Raw genomic sequence first — 18,451 nt, 5'->3', positions numbered from 1 at the left:
AGCTTTGTTTGATATAGATAGGTAGTTTATTCTGGAGTATGTAAAGTCTGTGGGACAGGAATCTATCCCTCCGGCATGTTCTGTGTATTGTGGTGACAAGGTTTAGGTCCCTAGAGTGTGTAGGTTCATAGGTTCAGAGGTAGGTACTAGGGTATCTGCCCAAGGGCATTTATAAGCCTAGCCAGAATATGTTGGCTTTCACCTCCCTTTTAAATTAGTTTCCTGGGCCTCTGTCTAGCAGGGCCACTGAAGTGATCCCAGGGGTAAATTTACATTTTCCCATCCACTCATCAGGATTCCTTTTGAAGAGAGTCTGCAAGGGGCTCTGCCTAACATCAACTGGGATTCTATTCCAGAGTGAGGGAAGTCTCTGCGACAGGAATCTATCCCTTCTCTGGCTCTAAGAGATTTGTTTTTCTTAAATGGAGCATGTTCATTAATTCCAGGTTGGACATGGCCTTATACGTCGGGCATAGATCACATCTGAGCAGGCAGTAAGCAACCAAGTAGTGCTGGCATTTCTTTAGTCAAGCTGCATAGGGCATCTCTTTGAGGCCCATTGTCCTCTTGGTGAAGTACTTCTGTGGTCTTACCAGCTGTTGCATATGCCAATTAAGGTACATACCAAATGGGGTATTGTACTCTATTATGGGCCTAATGAGTGATGAGTAGAGGGGCACAATGACCTCTCTTGATCTAGGGGTGAACCCTTTTGTGATTAGGTGGGCTACGTAGAAGGAATAACTAACCACTTTGCCAATGTGATTATCAAAGGAGAGGTTACTATCTACCTGGGTCCCCAGGTCCGTAATTACATTTTCCATACCTAGTGGATTACCACCTATGTGGTAATTTGTGGGCACTTTGTTTTTTCCAAAGGGTATGACTATGCATTTTTTGCCATTCAGCTTGAGGCCATGGTTTTGACACCAGGTATCTGTCTCTGTAAGACCTTTCTGGAGGATGTCTGTGTCAGCCAGAGAGTCGATTATGGCCCCCAGTTTACAGTCATCTGGGAACTTGGTCAGCCATAGTCCTCCCATGCTTGCCTGTACCTCAGAGATGTATATACTGAGCAGGAGGGGTCTCAGGACCGAGAACTGTGGGATGCCACTTGTCACTGGTTTAGAGTCAGACATGGAACCTGCAACTCTGACCATGTGTGTTCTATCCATGAGCCAGTTGGCCACCCATCTCGTGACATAGGGGTTAATGTTCAAGCTGGTAAGCTTGTCTATGATGCCAGAGTGGGGAATGGTGTCAAAGGCCTTAGTGAGGTCCAGGTTGGCTGTGTGGACTACCTTCCCTTCATCTATGGCCTTGGTAACTGTTTCAAAGAAGTCAACTAGGTTTAGAAGGCAGGATCTGCCTTTAACAAAGCCAAATTGGGTAGGGTCCAGTATCTGGAGGTTCTCAATGTCTCTGTTTATGAGTTCCATGATAATTCACTCCATAGCTTTGCAGACCAGGCTGGTCAGGCTTATAGGGTGATAGTTCCCAGGTTCTGTTGTGGCACCACCTTTGTGGAGTGGGATGACTGTTGCTGTACACCATTCTCTGGGTACATAGCCTGTGGTAAGGTTGAGTCTGAACAGTGAATGTAGGTGAGGGTTTAGTTCCATTTGGTGCTCGTGTAAGACGCAGCCTGGGACACCATCCAGTCCCATTCATGCTGTGTTCTTAGCTTTGGAGAGGGCTGTTTTTACCTGCATGTCCATGAAGTCTGGGGCTCTACATTCTTCTGGGATGGACACGGGCACTTTTGGGGGGGGGGGTGAAGTTTGCGCTGAACTTGTCCACCAGGATGTTGGCAATGTCAGTTGGTTCAGTGTATTTTTTGCCATTTTGCAGTAGCTGAAAGCATATCTGAGAGTTGCCACTTAAATGTTTGATATAGCTAAATAAGGCTTTGTGGTTATATTTAGATTCCTTGCCAATTTTTCTTTGGAAACTGAACTTGGATTATTTTATGAGCGATCATAGTTTCTTGCTAATAATGATCAGTGATGACTTTCCTTTTTGGAATTTTGCTCTATCATGTGTTAGTTTCCTCCTTCTGTTGTATAGCTTATTTATGGGCAAGGACCACCAGATTGGTTTCTTCTTTTTGGAGGAGTGAATCTTGGTTTTAATTGGGATGGCTCGATCCATGCATCCCTGTAGATGCTCATAGAATGCACTTGTAAAGGATTCTGCAGATTGGATAGCATTATCCTGTAGCAAGGGGGCTTTGAAACTTTCCACTTCGGTCTTGAGAAGTGTGAAGTTTGCTTTTGAAAAGTTGTTCACAGTGGTTTTGTTGACTGGGGCGGGGGGGGGGGGTTGGGATGTGGATGTCCAGTGTGATTACTTCATGATTTGATATTACCAGCGAGGGGTTTACCTCTGGTGTGGAATGCTGATCCCCCATATTGATGATGATCAGGTCCAGTATGTTGTCACCTCTAGTGGGCATGGTAACCAGCTGTTCCAAGCCATTTGAGTTTATGAAATCTAGGAAGCACTGGGCAAAGGACTATGTACTCGAGTAATTCTCCCAGTCAATGTTTGTGTAGTTGAAATCTCCTCATATCATGGTGTTTGGTAGGACATTTATATTTTCCAGTGTTCTCAGGAATACTGAGTGAGGGTCCAGAGACAAGGTATGTGATCTATAGCAGGCTATGATCTGATAAGCAGCTTTGCCCAATGTTAGTTGCACTTGCATAGTCTCCAAGGCCTTGTGCTGTGCTACTAACCTGGAGGTGTGGGTATCCTTTATGAAAATGGATACACCCCCTCCTTTAGTATTTCAGTCTGGGTTTTGGGGCCAACGCTCAGAGGGATGGGGATTTCTTTAAGTGGAGCATGTCCAACAGCTCTGTGTTTGACATAGCTTTGTATGTTAGGCAGAGATCACCTCTGAGTAGGCGAAATGCGACAGAGTAAAGCTGTAGTGTTTTGAGACGGTCTGTGTATAGCATGTATTTGAGGCTGCTAATCCTCTTTGTGAGGTATTTCTGCAGGCTTTCCAGTTGTTGCGGATGTCGTGTGAGGTATATAGCTAAAGGGGCATTGTACTCTATAATGGATCGAATGAGTGATGAGTAGAGGGGAACGATGACCTCTTTTATTCTGCATGAGACACCTTTTGTGATGAGGTGTGCCCCGTAGAAGGATTTCCTGACTACTGTGGCGATGTGATTATCAAAGAAGAGTCTACTGTCCACCTGTGTCCCAACGTATCTTATCACACTTTCGGTGTTAAGTATACTACCATCTATGTTGTAGTTCATGGGTACAGTGTTTTTACCAAAACAGATGACAATGCACTTTTTGGCATTGAGCTTGAGGCCATGGCTTTGACACCAGGCATCTATCTCAGTGAGGCCCTTTTGTAGGATGTCCACATTGTTAGTAGTCTTGATTATGGCTCCTAGTTTGCAGTCATCTGGGAACTTCATTAGCCAGAGACCTTCCATGTTAACCTGTACTTCAGGGGAGTAGATACCAAACAGGACAGGACCCAGGACTGAACCCTGTGATACTCCACTTGTCCAAAGTCAGACTTGGAGTGTGCTATTTTCACAGTGTGTGTTGTGTCAGTCGGCCAGTTGGCAACCCATCTTGTGACATAGGGATTTATACCTAGTTTAGTGAGTTTATCCATAATTCCAGAGTGGGGGATGGTGTCGAAAGCCGTGGCACGATCTAGATAGGCTGTGTGAACCACCTTACCCTTGTCTACAACTTTGGTGACTGTTTCAAAGAAGTCTATCAGGTTTAGGAAACATGATCTGCCTTTTACAAACCCAAAATGGTTGTGGTCCAGAGTTTGGAGATTACCAATGTCTTTGTTTATAAGTTCCATGATGATACATTCCATGGCCTTGCAGACCAGGCTCATCAGGCTAATGGGGCACTAGTTCCCGGGGTCCGTGGTGGCTCCCCCCTTGTGTAGTGGGATAACTGTCACTGTGCGCCATTCAGCAGGCACAAAGCCTGAGGTGAGGCTAGGATTGAACATGGTATGTAGGTGTGGTGCCAGTTCATTTTGTGGTTCATGTAGAACGCAGCCTGGGATGTAATCTGGTTCCATGGATGCTGTGTTCCTGGCTTTGGAGAGTGTTTTTTACCTGTGCAGCCATGATGACAGCAACTTTGCATTCTTCCGGTATAGAGATGTGCTCTTTCATGGGTGAGAGGGGGGGTAAAGTTAGCACTGATCCTATCTGCCAGGCTGTTGGCAATATCAGTTGGGTATGTATATTTAGTGCCGTTGTGCTGTAAATCAGAGCAGATCTGAGTGTTGCCATTGAAATTCTTGACTTAGCTATAGAATGCTTTGCGGTTGTCTTTAGAATCAGTGTCAACTTTGTTTTCGTAACTAGCCTTGGAGGATTTTATCAGGGATCGCAGCTTCTTCCTGAGGCTGACCAGGGAGCTCCTCCACTCATGGGAATTTACCCTCTTTTGCAACAGTTTCTTCCTTCTGTTGTGCAATTTGTTTATGGCAGGGGACCACTAGATTGGTTTCCTTTTCTTGGAGGATAGCATCTTGGTTCTGTTTGGGATAGCATGATGCATACACTCATGTAAGTGCTTATAAAGTGCAATTGTGAAGGATTCAGTAGTCTTAACAGTATTGTCCATCTGCATGGGTGTTCTGAAGTTCAGCACTTCTGTCTTAAGAAGTGTGAAGTTGGCTTTGGAGACATTTTTTAACATGGTTTCCTTAATGGGGGGTGGGTCCAGAATGTGGATATGTAGGGTAATTAGTTTATGGTCAGATGGGACCAATTAGACGTTGACTTCAGGTGTGGAACACTGGTCACTCAAGACAAACCAAACCCCATAACCAACACAAATAACCACAAAGTTAGCCAAATGCTACTCATTGCCAGAAGTCTCAGCCTCCAGATGCACACACTCGAGGCACATCTCAGTATGGAGAATATTGATTTCTGTGCAGTAACAGAAAGCTAGTTCAAGTCTCCAGAGAGCACAACAGCACTACCAGGATACTACTAATTCCATACCTTCCAGCATCAGGACCTGGATCTTAGCTCATAGGGTGGGGATGTATCCATATTCATCAAGGATACCTACACCTCTCTCTACATGCTCTGTACAGGATATGTACCCATAGAATGTTGCACAACAACATTCTTCACACTCCACAGGGGTGAGGCCACAAAAACCCTTGGCATTCATGCTCTATGAGCCTGATGAGTCTGCTCTTAAAGGCAATGGAGCCAATCATAATGGAAGTCAACAATAAAGAGATTGTGAACCTTCACACAGTTGAGCACACCCAGTTTGGCTTCATCATATGCAGATTACACCTCCTGAAATGGATGAATTTCTTTGAGACCGTTACCCAGGCTACAGATGATTGAAATGAGCTCAACACAGCCTACCTATACCTCATTACAGCCTTTGACACCATTCCCCAGTCAGGTATCATAGATGAACTCATCAGCCTGGGCATGAATCCATACATCACAAGATGGTAAAGTGTTTGCCATAATAGATTCCCCGGATGACACAAATATTCTCCAGAAGGGACTCTATGAGACAGATGTGTGGTGTCAGAATCATGGCCTCAAGCTCAATGTGGAGGAATGCATAGTGATCCCCATTGGTGAAAACAAAGTACACACAAACTACCACATACGTGTTACCCCCTTAAAACTGACAAGGTAATAAGGGATCTGGGGACACAAGTAGATAGGCATCATTCCTTTGACAACCATGTTGTCAAAGTGATTGGGAAATCCTATGTGGCCCACCTAATCAACAAAGGGTTTGCATCAGGATCCAAAGAGGTAGTGGTGGCCCTCTACTCTTAAGTCATCAGACCCATCATTGAGTACAATGCACCATTTTGGATGTACTCGACTATGCATATCCAGCAGCTGTAGAGACCACAGAGGTACCTCACCAAGAGGATTACTGGCCACAAACAGTTGTGTTATGCAACACAACTGGTAAAACTAAATCTGTTCTTCGTTGCATGCCGCCTACTCAAAGGCACACTCTGCCTAACATACAGAGCCATGTTCAACACATAACTGCTGAGCATGCTCCATCTACAGATAACAAAATTGAGTTGCCCTACACACTCCAGGGATATAAACCTCATCACAACAATGAATACAACATGCTGGTGGGATAGAGTACTGTCCCAGGCACTTGCCTTACTGTGGAACAGAGTCCCAATGTACATCAGACAGAGCCCCTTGCTGACACTCTTCAATAGGAACCTTGATGAGTGGATGGGAAACAGACAATTCTCACCAGGCATCACATCAGCAGCCCCACTAGAAAGAGGCTTAGGGTTCTAACTATTAGAACGAGGGCTTGGGAGACTACTCAATGGGGTGGTGAAAGCTGCACAACTTGCCTAGGCTAACATATGCCTTATTGAAGATAGGTTCATAGTTATGTAGTAGACTATGTGACAGGTACATGTCTACAGATAGTAGATATGTACTTCATTGTACCGTCATGTTGTACAGCAGGCACATGGGCCACATACACTGTAATACTTACAGATACTGGTGGCTGTTATGTACACTGGGTGAGATGTGCACCTCATGTATTTTGTGCCATTGGGATGTGTGCTGGGTGGGACAGTCCTGGATGGCTCCCTGTCATGGTCACCCTCTTACACACATCTCTGCCCATCCATCTTTGGCTTATTATACTGTGTTCCCCCTACACACACACACACACACACACACACATATATATATATATATATATATATATATATATATAGGTACATGGGTAGGTAATAGGCTATCTGCCTGAAGGCATATATTAGTATGGCCAGAGTGTACAGCTATCACCACCCATGTAGTTAGTTCCCTAGGCCTCTGTGTAGTAGAGCTGATGAAGTGATCCATGGTGTGACAGTTCAGTTTCACATACACTCATCAAGGCTCCTCTGGAAGAGTGTCAGTGATGGACTCAGCTTAACGTAGGTTGGGAGGGAGCCTGTTTCAAAGAAAGGGAAGTCTGTAAGTTATTAATGTATCCCTCCAACATGTTCTATTTATTGTTGTAATGATGATATCCCTAGAGCATGTAGTACAGTGAGCTTGGGGTTACTTCAAATAGCACATGTACATCCGTTCTGCATTGGACATGGACCTGTCTGTTGGGCAGAGATCATCTGAGTAGACAGTATGCAACAGAGTACAGATTGATTTAAATTCAGTCTTGTTGCACGGGGCAACTGTTTGAGGCCAGTAATGCTCTTGTTGAGGCACGTCAGTGGTCTTTCCAGCTGCTGAAGGTGCCTAGTCAGATTCATTGCAAGTGTGTTGTGGTACTGTATGATGGGTCTGATGACTGATGAGTAGAGGGAACCTCCTTTGACCTACATGCAAAGACCTTGACAGTTTGTGGGAACATATAGCATCATTTTCTAACCACTTTGTGAATGTGTTTCTGGAAGTAGTGATGACTATCCACATGTGTCCATAGATCCCTTATTATTACCTCCATATTTAGGGTGTTGGCACCTATGTGGTATTTGTATGACTGTAGCTCAAGCCCATAAGTTTGACACCACATCTGTCTGACTGAGACCCTTTTTAAGGATGTCTCTATTGTCCCAAACATTGATTATGACAACCTTTTTGCAGTCATCCACAAACCTTGCTAAACATAGCCCTCGTGTTTGACTGTATTTCTGAAAAGTATACACCAGACAGGAGGGGTCCCAGGACTGAGCCATGGGGGACAGCAGTTGTTAACAGCTTGAACAGGAGACCACAGTTCTTACCTTGTGGGATCTATCTGTGCCCCAGTTGGCAATCCATTAGATGACATACATGTTTATGCACAGGTTGTTGATTTTGTGGATACAACATGTGTGTGGGATGTTGGAAAAGGGCTTTTCAAGGTCTATGTAGGCCGTGTGTAGCTCATTTCATTGATGCATGTCCTGGGTGACTGCCTTGAAAACTGTCTAGCAGGTTTAGGAACCATGAACTGCCCCTGACCAAACCAAAATGGGTAGGGTTGGGTGTTTGTAGTCTCTCAATAGCTCTGTTTATGAGTTCCATAATGAGGGACTCCATGGCCTTGCACATCAGGCTTATTAGGCTTATAAGACAATAGTAAAAGCACAACAATTGGATTCACCAAACACGATTTAATGCAGAATTTCTGTCTCTCTGACGTCTCGGCCTCAGCCTTCAAGGAGTACAGAACAAATGAAAAGCACAATCCTTATATACAGACTAAATCACTTAATTAAAACAATTAAACAATCAAATAATTAAAAAAATTAAACTAGCAGCATTTTCCAGTTAAAATCCTCATTCAGTCCATTTGGATATAAAGTTTTAAACTTCAATATATAAACTGTTTCTTTATACAATAACATCTGTTTAATTTTTGACTGTTCATGCTTATTATCAGGCAGTTGTTCTAAAATTGTTGCCTGTAACATCTTGTCATCACTATTATGCATTTCAAAAAAATGTCTGGCAACAGGACTTTCAGTTTTGTTGTTAATTATATCTCTAACATGTTCCAAGAGTCTTACCTTAAAGGCTCTCTTGGTTTCCCCTATGTAAAATTTATGGCAAGGGCATTTTAAGGCATAAATAACCCTCTCAGTATTACAACAAAAATGATTATTTACTCTAAAGGGAATATCATTAATGTACTCAAAGCTGGAAATCACAAAACTACATGCCTTGCATTTACCACACTGATAAGTCCCTTTGTAACTAATGCTATCTGTCATTGTTTCAATTTGGAAGCTAAATTTACTTTTGACTAAAAGGTCTTTAATATTTCTTCCCCTTCTATATGAAAATTTCAGACTAACATTTAACCAAGGTTTAACATTACCCAAAGTACTAACATACTTCCAAAACATAGAAATAATTTTAATAAGTTCAGATGTATAACATCCATAGGTGGTAACAAAATAAATAGCCTCCTGTTGTTTCTGTTTATTTTGGCTTATGGAAAAAACAGACTTCCTATCATATATCCTATTCTTCTTATTATAACTCTGAGAATACTCACATAGTTTATTAAAACTTTCCTCCAAAACAGTCATATTGTACCCTCTCAACAAGAAAGAGTTATACAACAAGTCAATTTCTCTTTTAAATTCTGTTGTTTCATTACATAGTCTAGATATCCGTAACATTTCTCCATATGGTAAAGAATGTATTGTATGTGGAGCATGTCCACTATCACCATGTACATATTGTGTTGGACCTTCAAATTTCCTATTTACTGAAGTTACTAATTTATAACCACTGGAAATATCAAGAATCACATCTAAAAAAGGTAATCGTGTGTCCATAATTAGACCATCAAAGTCCAAAAAAAATCTATTGGACTTTAGATCTGAAATAAATATAAGACAATAGTACCCATGGTCTTTTGTGCACCAACACTCGTGGAGTGTGCCAAACGTTGCTGTAACCCATTCAACAGTTTCATATCTTGTACAGACAGTGAGTCTCCATAGACTGTTCAGGTGCAGGGTCTGTTTGTTTTGGAGTTCACATATGACACAGCCAGGGAAACCATGTTATCCCATACACGCCGTGTTTTTAGGTTTGAAAAGAGCTGTTTAACCATTGTATATGTGATTTCTGGGTTTTCACAAACTCCAGATATGATAATGGGCCCTTTTGTCAGTGAGAGGGGGGTAAATATGCATGAACCTGTCTGACAAGATGTTGGCAATGTCAGTCATGTACATGTATTCATTTACAGTTTGCACTGACTCAGAACATATATGAGTTTACATTGATATTTATGACATAGCGAAATAAAGCTTCATGGTTCTCTATGGACACTTTGACCATGGCTTGGATAATGTTAGGAGTGCTCATTGTTTCTTGATGATACTGATCAGAGTATTATTGATCTTCTTTGGTTTTTCACCTTTTTGAACAACTTAAGTACTTGGAGTACATAGTTTGATTATGACAGGTGTCCAATATATTATATGAGTCTGTTTTCATATCAGTGTGTGCACAAGGCAGGATTGGTGAATAGTGACAAGTGTCTGGAGTAAGAACTGCAACTGCCAGATATGTGTGGCCTACTGCTGTACTCAGACATGGCCTAAGTGTGTGAGCATGCCCAGTATGAGCATATACACTATATGTGTGTGAAAATCAAGTTGTTTTTTTACTTCAGGGCTCACCTTTGTGTTGTACATTGACAGGAAGCACAGTATGCCTGCAGGGCTTCCATGAGTCATTCTACATACAGTGAGGACAGCTATTATTTGTACATTTCTACACAGGGGGCACACCTGATTGTTACTGTGGGTGTACATAGGATGAAGTGTTCACCTGACACTTATACACATTTGCTAGGCCTGCAATGCTATGTCAGGTACTCCATTTCAGTATGTACTGTTGCCTATCGTACTGGCTTGAGGCATACCACTGCACTACAGACCGTGGCTTCCAATTACATGCATATTAGTTTGTGACTTCATAGCCTACCCAACCCACATCACACTGCCTGGCCTGCTGTTATCTGTCTGCATAGGCCTGGGGGGAGGTTACTCATATGCCTCTTCAGAGGACATGATACAGCATTTGTTTGTGTTTGTGTTTGTCTACATTTGTCCTGCTGGCTGTGACTGTTAGGTATGTGACCCCCCAACTGGTATGTGTGAGTGAGTTAAGTTGTGTCTGTACCAGTGAAATGCTGTCATGGCTTAGTGGTTCAGGACTGTGACTATAGTACACAGTATCCTGAGTTCTAGCCCTATCATTGCTTTTTATTTTCCTGCTGGGCAGACCAGACTGCTTAAGGAACAGTAAAGCAGGTGTGAACGTGTTTACCCGACTTTGCTCAACTTTGCCTGACCTTGCCCGACTTTGCCCAACATTGCCCAACATTACTCAACATTGCCCGACGTTGCGCTGGTTAGTGCGGTGCGCAGCTACGTGCAATTGTATTTAAATATGCTCTATACTGGTAAAATGTGCTTAGCAGTGCTTTGTTTAAAATAGGGCACTCATGCCTCAGGTGGTGCTGCAGGGCTGCCTATGTCGGATGCACAGAGTACACTCTCTATACATGTTTGAAAACAGGTAGTGTCAAGTTAGGCATCCCTTTTACTGTATGTGCGAGTCAGAGAGAGAGGTCTCATTTCCAGGGTTCCACCTGAGTCAGTGTATGTTCTATGTGTTGCCTTTTTGCCAAGGCCAGGGCATACTGGGCACGCCTCCTTCTGCCTACTGGGGCAGGCTCAGGTTGTTCCTCCTAAGAGTCACGCTGTGCCTGTGCATGCCTTGGCAATGGTGGGGGGGCTGTTTGGCCCTGCCCCATGCTGTTCCTGCTGCAGCTGTTTTCACAGGATCATATTGTGTAGCATGGCACATACCATGACAATTTGGGTACATGTAGTTGGTGAGTACTGCAAGGCTCGACCAGATGTGTCCAGGCACCGGAACCGTGACTTGAGCATCCCAAACACATGCTCAATAATGTTTCTTGTTTGTGCGTGTGCCTCATTATGGAGTTCTTGTTCAGGTGTGTGTGCATTTCTGATGGGTGTCATCAGCCACGGCTCCAGTGCGTATCCAGCATCCCCAACTAGGTGACCATCAGGGATGTCCCCATTGGCAAATCTCTGGTACAGCTGCATCAGGTGCCAGATGTGGGAATCGTGATAGCTTCCAGGGCAGCCAGCCCACACATTCATTATATCGCACATGACCTGACAGTTGATGGAGGGGAAGCCCTTGCGGTTGATGTAGACCCTACCCAGCTCACCGGGTGGTGCTTTGATGTGTATGTGCATGCAGTCTATTGCACCCACTAGCTCAGGGTATTCTGCTATTTGGTGGAAAAGACACATATTGCTGGCCAATGCCTCACGGGAATTGGGGAAATATATGTGCTCACCGACATGTGCTGACATGGCATCCAGGAACTGGTGCAGTACCCTGGATGCTGATGCATGTGAAATCCCCATCATATCACCAGTTGGTCTCTGGAAGGTACCTATTGCTAGTATTCTTAGGCCAACACATACCTTGGTATCCACTGGGATGGGTTCCCCTCTGTTGGTTCTGTGTGTGAGGCATGGCCGGCACAGCTCAACAATTTGCTGCAGGAGGTCTCTGTCCACCCTATAGTGCTCCACTACCTCCAGCTCATGTAACCCCTGGTAGGATACCCTGGGTCTGCACACCCTTCTCCGTCTCCTCACTGTGGGCTGCTCAGCAGCATTCACAGCATCACCACCCTCAGCACCTTGCACATGTTGGTTTATGATAGCAAGAGCAGGCCCTAATATTTTGTCTGACTTTAAAGTTTTTAAGCTTTCCCTCTTTGTATACTGCAGTGTTGCAGAGTTCTTGAGAAAAAACAGGGAAGAATGCTGTTTGCAGAGTTTAAAGTGCTGGGCTGGACTAGTCTGCTGCCTGTGTAATTGGCTGATTCTAATATATTTCACCTGGCAGCTCTGCTAGTTCTCCTTGGTTAACTTCCTACTACTTCTTTTCCTTCCTTTTCCCTTTCTGTTTCCGCCCGGGGCAGCGCCGCGCAAACAAGCGCAAACACGCACACATGCTCGCACATGCTGTGTGCCCGTTTGCAAGAAATTTCAGATATTTTCACGGCGTACACCTTTGGTTTCTGGTTTTCAAAAAGTACAACTGTAGACACGCCTCTTGCAATCCTGAGAAACTCAGGGCAAACACAGGACACTGTGCTCCAATAAGCATGCAACCTTTCTGACATACCCCCTCATGATGTCACCTATCTTCTACTCTACTACTCACCTACTCCTACACTTACACTCTTGGGACATGGCTCACATGCTAGGAAAAATTGGGATTCACTATCCTTATCCTCATTTGCATAGGATTGCCTACTAATGCATGGTTACATCTCTCACACTGAGCTTCCCCCCCTTAGCAACCAGTACTCAATGGCCATGTTGTCTTCAGCCTGCCATTCACCTGCATGGCAGGATAAGCTTTTTAGTGAAAATGCCTATTTTTGGCTATTTTGAAATTATTTTCGTGTTTTTTTAAGCGCCGCACATTTGCGTGGCGCTGCGCTATGCTTAAACATCTGAGACCGGGGGGAAAAAAATTAGATTTTAATAATTTTAAACATTTAAAAATGCCAATGGCCTTATATTTGGCCATTGGCATGCTTCCTCAGCTGGATGCATCCTTTATTTGGTGCTGTCATAGCTCCATTTAGCAATTTGCAAAAAGGTACTCCGTTACCAATGGAGTACATTTCTGCAAATAACACTACTCTTCCACGGACAGGTTAGTGTTTCCTGGATTGCAAATTTGCCTCATTTGCATAGCTTTCAGCAGCAAATGAGGTAATTTGCATACCATGATGCTGTCCATGCAAGGGTAGCTTTAGAAGTTCTCATGCACGCCCCTGCCGGCTGTTGCTGGATCGCTCGGCAGACATATTGGCTGTCTGACGTCTTACTCTACTCTACAACTCCGTGCAAGCTTTCGTAAATCCAGCCCATTATTTGCAGTGAGTGAATGAATTGTTTGATACTTATTCCAGGGCTGTGGCCACTGGTACTGTTTTAAGGAGTTTTCACTGATTGCATTCTCAGAACCTCCGAGATGATGTTAAAAATTAGATTTTAAATTCTGCACTGGATAGAAATTGAGTTCTTGGCCCATCTGCTACAGAGGTGACAAAATATGTGATGAAAGCATAAGCTAATTCAGTGAATCTCTAAGATTATTTAGCCCTCTTTTTCTAAATTTTCAAAGGAATTCTGTAATGCCTCATCTAATTTTTGCAAAAAACAAAATAAAGTCAACAAAATGCAGGAACCAGATGCTTAAGAAGAAATGGCTAGGGGAACACAAAAAAGAATTCCAGAATCTCCCAAAATCAAGGATAGTCCAACAAATCAGAATATCTGTTTAAGGGCTATTTATCCCCCCCCCCCCCCGCATCCCAATTCCCCTTCCAGAAAGTCTGAATCTCCATTTTTCTCTGGCAACAGTTTCAAATGGACTCTGAAGATGATTCATCTTGGTTACAGGTGGCAGTGGGAGGAAATTTCTCCATTCCAGGGGGTAATTCCTCATCTACCAGACCAGACTCTTATTTTCACCTGTCCTTCATCACATGTTGCACCTGCACCAAGGAGTGATAGAACCATTCTCTACTTGCCATGTGGAGAAAGTTTTTTTTTTTTTTTTTTTTTTTTATCAAGGATGTTTTAGTGTCTTCCACAAAAAGTGGATGTTTATGGATGCTTACTCTCTGAATCATCTTTGGTTCCTGGGACCTCTTCAGGTTGTTTTAGACAATATCACAATCATGAGGTACATTATCAAGCAAGGGGAAAGCCTTTTGCAGATTAGCCATGTTTGCTTGGGATACAGCACACAGCACATTCTTACTTTGCAGGCATCATACACTCTGTCAGAGTAAAGTTGTGTGGCAGGCAAGCTGAACAGGACAAGGGCAGATCCTCACAAATGAAAACTAGATCTGTGGTCTTCAAAGATTTGATCCATCTGTGGGGAGTTCCTCACGTACACCTATTTGGCTCCTCTTTGAAGAATCAGTCATCAATATTCTACTCCTGGACTCTATGTAAGAAGTCCTGGAAACAGATGCCTTTTCTTTTCCTTGGACAGAAATGTTCTTGTATGTTTTTCCGCCATTTCCACTGATATCCAGGGTACTTCTGAAGATTCAGAAGGAATCCCCCAAGGTCATTGTGGTGACTTCCAGATTCTGGCCCAGGCATCCATGGTTCTCCCTCCTTTTGGAAATGTCCAGAGGCAATTACCATAAGCTGGATCTGCTCACACAAGAACAGGGGTATTAGATACACCCTAACCCCAGTTAACTTAGTTGACTGCCTGGATGATAGGATCTTAATTCCCTTTAGGCACTTCTTTACAGATGTGCAACAGATACTAATGGAGGTAAGGATGCCTGCTGCTAGAAAATCATATATTAGTAAATGGAAATGGTTTTCTAGCTGGTACCAACAACATAACCAACACCCATTCATGACTATTTGTTCTCTGGCTTTACAATATTTGTGTGAAATATTATCATATGGCCTTTCTTAATCCTCCATCAGTGTTCATTTATCAGCCATTTCAGCATGCCTGCCATTGAATCCTCCTCTTTCAATGCATTATCATGTCAAAATATTTTTGGACAGGGTTTTGCATAAGAGGCCTCCAAGAAAACCAGTGGCCCCACCTTGGGATCTTCATTTTGTGTTTAAGAAGCTAACACTTGCTCCATTTGAACCAGCCAGGGTTGCCAGACATCCCTATTTGAGTGAGACTGTCCCAGGGTCAGCAGCCCAATCCCGAATCCCACTCTGCCAGTTAAAATCCCAGTGAAACAGCCTCCTCTTTGTTTTCTTTTTTGATTGGCCCGTATGCCAGGTGTACGGGCCAATCAAAAAAATTGCAAAACGGAGCTACTTCTGTTTAATGCGGAACTGCCTGCATATATATATATATATATATATATATATATATATATATATATTTATGTATATATTATTAGCAGAGGTATGGGAGAGCTCAAAACCCTACAAAAGATCATTAATGTTGTTGCAGTGACTTTTGAAATTCATTATTTTTGGGTTAAAATTGGAATTTATTTTTCCACTGGGGGAATCACAATTATGGGTCTCAAGAGTGTCCTCCCTGCAGTCGAGTGGCATTCGAAAGACATGCATGAATGGGCGTGCCTTCGTTGAAGGTTGGGTGTCGGGCTGGCACCTCATCACCGTAAAAATCTACTGCCAATCATTAGCAGACCGGAGTTCCGCTGTGGCGACCCCTAACTGGAAAAAGCCGAAAGAAGAATAACTACACATGTGATATATAGTGATGCTAGACAGAGCTGTGTGACTGACAGTGATGAGGAACAACCTTTTATTTGTGGTATGCTTATAAGGCATACTAGGCAGAGTAGTATGCAAGGCAGGAAGCAGAAAGTATTCTGAAAACTGAATCTGTCATCTTTTGACAGTGATTTGACCTTCATTCCTTATGAACTTCATTGTATTTCAGAGGCTACTGGTGTAGTAGTAAGGCCACTGCATATATTACCTCATCCAGTGCATATTAAGCCTGATGACCCCTGTGGTAAGTACTACAGAGGCAGATGTACATTCAGTTTTTCTGCTGTGTTTTCTTTATTCATGTTTAAGCGAACAAACAACAAACATCAGGATATTAATACACAATTACAGCCACAAAAATCATACATAAAATATTCCCCACAGCACAAACCAAATGCATCCTATATTCATGTATCTTTACTCTTTGACATCATATGTGTAGTCTGCTCACTTCATCCATTCTCTTAGAAGCATTCTGAAATCCAGCTCTTAGAAGAGCCACATATCCCCTCTTTCATAGCCATTCTTATTTAGTTTTAAGTTAGAGATGTGCCTCAGTAGATCACTGCTGCAGTAGTCTTACCTATATGGGTTATATACTGCCTAGTATGTTACAGCCAGCTGACATCCAAAGCTTAAGGGGCAATTTCCACATACCCAGACCAATGTCAGCTATAGCAGAGTTGGGGAAACCCAAAGGTCTGGATGCCAACCCCTTTCTGCTTTCAAAGAGTGCTCTCCATACAGGTTTTCAACAATCGATGGTTGGCTAGTGTTTTACCATTGCTGGGCAGATACATTTCCTTAAGGGAAAAAGCTTGCACTATTATTTTTATAATTGAAATAGCCCTCTTCTATCTGCTTTTTGCTAGGAATTTCCTGATTTTTGTACTATCATGTGACATTTCTGTCAGTTAAAACAGAGAGGTCCTTTTATTGGTTTTTGTTTAAACTTTTGTTTTTGGGAGGTGTACATAATGGTAAGGTTGGCATAATGGTTAAGGTGTCTAACGTATAGACAGAAGGTGCAGAAATTGATTCTTGCATGGGATAATTGGCTAGGCTGAAAAGGGCAGTTAGCCTAGTGCTAACCTATGAACCTAATCATTTTATAAATTGTTTTTTGGGGGCTGGGGCAAGTGTGCTTTGTGCTTATTACAGTGGGGTTTTTTTGCTGGAAAAACACTACTTTTTTATGTACTTACTATTTACTGACCCCTGCTGTCATCATTTGATGATATTCCTTCTTTCTTGGCTTTACCATGGAACAGCTTGTCGGTTCCTTGCTTCTTCCTTCCTCTGGTCACAAAAAGATTTCCAGAACTGTAAACCAACACAACAGAACACAGCTCCAAATCAGGTGCAAAGTTTTATTGGTTTAGCGCTTTCTTCTCATGATAGGGACTTCCTTCCGAGAAGAAAGCGCTAAACCAATAAAACTTTGCACCTGATTTGGAGCTGTGGTCTGTTGTGTTGGTTTACAGTTCTGTAGTTAGTCTTGATTGGTTTGACAAAAAGATTTCCAGACAGCCTTTGCCTCTTCAGCTTGCTACTAATTTCCCTCAGCCAAAGTTGGGTGCAGTGGCCATTTCTAGTTCCTCAGAACATTCATCTTCTACCTTGTATTCCTCTGCTGTCATCCCTTCAGCCACTATTGACTGGGTGTTAGACACATCCTCTGCAGCTGCTGTAGAGTCCTTGGCAGGTATGAGAAAACCACTTTTGTTGTTCTTAGAGGAAGGAACAGGGAATGCTTCTCAGTCTATGCAGACTAGGTTACCTGTTCTCCAGGTGATGACCCTAACATGAGTTGGTCTGCTTCTATAGATGCTCCTGATAAAAAGAAGCAGACAGTTAAACCCTTATCTTCTGTCTGTGTCACGTTAGATAAGGAAAACTTTTTGGGGTTTAGCTTTAGTTCAAGCTCTTAATCCTTGTCATTCTAAATCGATGGGTAAGCGAAAAAAATTCTTCAGTTTCTAATGATTCTCAATGTGACAAACAGGGTATTGATTTTAAGGGAGCAAATTCTGTTATTTCATCTCAGGAAACTGATTCTGACTTTAAGGAAAGTATTTTTCTGATTTTCTATGGAAGAATTTTCTTTTCCTGAAATCCTATCTAGGATGAATCAATATTTTTTTTTAGTGGGAACAAAATGACATTCCAGTTTCTTTGAAACAAAAATATAATAATTTATTACAACTGGAATTTCCTCAGCCTACTGCTGTTCCTTCTGTTCTTCCAGCCTTGGAGGATGTTTTTATCACAACCTATAACATGTCTGACAGCCAACCTCCAGCCCCTAAGAAGGCAGATGGGTTATATAAAGTTCCTCAGCCTTATACATATTTATTTTCTAATCCTAGGTTTGACACTGCAGTGATTTGCTTGTATAATCATTCTGCAGTTAGCATTTAGTAAAAGTAATGCCCTTCTAAGAAAGATAGGGACAATTTTGATTTGGGAAAAGAGTGCATTCCTCTGCCACTCTTACTTTTAGGATTCTTAATTTTCAAATTCATATGTTAAAGTTTTTGCTTGTTCACTTCTTTTGAAAATATACAGAACATTACTGAT

Source organism: Protopterus annectens, chromosome 2.part1, assembly GCF_019279795.1.
Source record: "Protopterus annectens isolate FY-2018-M chromosome 2.part1, PAN1.0, whole genome shotgun sequence".
Lineage (NCBI taxonomy): Eukaryota > Metazoa > Chordata > Ceratodontiformes > Protopteridae > Protopterus > Protopterus annectens.
Note: the sequence above shows the minus strand (reverse complement) of the source record.